This window comes from Bidens hawaiensis, unplaced genomic scaffold (assembly GCF_021521415.1).
Source record: "Bidens hawaiensis isolate Kalapana, Puna unplaced genomic scaffold, B.hawaiensis_p1.1 tig00003004_1, whole genome shotgun sequence".
In the NCBI taxonomy this organism is placed as follows: Eukaryota; Viridiplantae; Streptophyta; class Magnoliopsida; order Asterales; family Asteraceae; genus Bidens; species Bidens hawaiensis.
Window position 1 is genome coordinate 406,969 of NW_027491161.1, and position 2,451 is coordinate 409,419.

Below are 2,451 nucleotides of genomic sequence, written 5' to 3' on the forward strand. Positions count from 1 at the left end.
ATGGATAACAACTGTCATGTTTATCCCAAGAAAATTGTATCGCAACCGTCGGATCGAATTAGATGTGACCTTCGCCTGCCACCATATAATTAGGCCTACTTGATAGAACCGAACCGTTATATCTCCCTCCCTCATCGGATTATAAGTTTATTTCTGGCATCATTATCAGGTATCCTTCTCTTTCTTTCTATTATCTTCTACTTCTTCTTCATCTTTCCGTCACAATGCCTAAAAGAAACCGGAGTATTATCTTCAGTTCCTTCCCGAGAGAGATTATCCCTGAACCTCATAGTCAAAACCTTCTCAAGGACCTAGCGTCTGAGATTTGTAAATTTACCGACGAGGAAATCCATAGCATTTCCGGCTGCTTTCCTGAGGGCACGGTGTTCAGACCTTATGACCCCCAGATAAAAAGCAATCATATTTCATCAGATTGGGTTTGCTTCCCGGCTCTTCCGTTTCTCTTCGGTTTTTTGTTTCCGTTTCCTGATCTTACAGATACTTTCTTTTCTTTTACCGGCATTAGCTACATCCAAGCTATGCCGATGATGTGGCGAACTCTTCATACTCTCGAAAGATTGATTGTGGAATAGAACTTTGATTTCAACCTCTCGTTATCGACTACGGATGTTACGTATGCCTACTTTGTGTTTGCATACGTTGGATGAGATGTTACGTGTTTGGGTTGTACGTGTGCTCAACCCTGATATTATTACATATATATATATAGGGATGTACTTATAAAGGTGTTTATATATACATGTATGTATGTATATATATATATATATACATATATATATATATATGTATATATATATATATATACATACATACATGTATATATAAACACCTTTATAAGTACATCCCTATATATATATATATGTAATAATATCAGGGTATATATGGATGATTATTTATTGATGATGATGGCCTAACTGATGTATCTCTTTTATATTTTAAAATCCTTGAAATGGCTATTATGTTTATTATTATTGATGTTATTTATTAAAATTTGAACTCACTCAGCTCAAGCTGCCTTTTTGTGCATGTTAGTGTGAGTTTCATGTTAGTAGGAGGATGCCTTACCGCTTGGACGTGCACGAAGCTACTTGGACGGTGAAGGGCATACGTGGATGGAAGATTTAAATATTAAACATTTCTTTTTAAAAAAGTTTTATCAAATACATTTAAATTGGATTTTGGGCATAATTCCTGGGTTTTGGGAACTTATTTTATCAATTATGGTTTTTCGCTAAATTATACTCTGAGTTAGTTGTTTTAATGGAATGAACTGTTTTCAAGTTTAAGTATTTTTATAAGTATTATGGATGAATACCAATTGTAGGATTCCCGAGATTCGGGGTCTTACATGATCTTCGGCCTTCTTTGATTTTACCACCATGTCATCGATGTAGACTTCCATGGTATCTCCTAATAGTTCTTTGAACATCATATTGACTAGTCGTTGATATGTAGCACCTGCATTTCTAAGACCAACCGGCATAGCAATATAACAGTATATGCCCGTACGGGTTATAAATGTTGTGTCCTCTTGATCAGATGGTTCCATCTGGATTTGTTGAAATCCTAACGAAGCATCCATAAAGGTCAACATTTCATGCGCTGCGGTAGCATCCACCATGGAGTCAATGTGGGAAAGAGGGAAAGGATCCTTGGGACATGCCTTATTTAAATCGGTAAAATCGACACATACCCTCCACTTTCCGTTTTTCTTTTGAACTACAACCACATTGGCTAACCATTTTGGATATTTTACTTCTCTAATCATACCAGCCTTTTGTAGTTTCTGTACCTCTTCTTAGATGATCGCGTTTCTTTCCAGAGCAAATTTCCTTCGTTTTTGATGAATGGGCCTGAAAGAAGGATCAATTCCAAGTTTATGGGTTATAAAATCTTTAGAAATACCAGTCATATCTTCGTGCTTCCACGTAAAGGTTGACTTTCTTCGTTGTAAGAAGGATACTAGAACCTTCTCAATGGATTCTTGTATTTGAACTCCTATTAGGACTTTGCCGTTAGGATCCTTTGGGTACAAGACCACTTCCTTAGAGTCTTGTTCCCTAGTCTTCATGACATTTATTCTTGCTTTCTGTAATTGTTATGCTTCCCTCAGCTTTTTCGTAGGCTCCATTGAAGAAGTACAGTAATCCTTAGCGTCTTGTTAGTTGCTTTCGATCTTCGCTATTCCCCATGGGGTAGGCAGCTTTACACATTGGTGGTAAGTAGAGGGAACTGCCTTCATTTTGTGTATCCAAGGCCTGCCAAGAATAACATTGCAACAAGATAAGGAATCGATAACACAAAATTTTTTAATAGAATTTACTCCCTCTATATATATGGGTAGTTTGATGTCCCCCAATGTATTCTTCGTTTCCCCACTGAACCTTAAAAGAACTAAGGATCGTGGGACAATTTCAGACTCTGTGATAT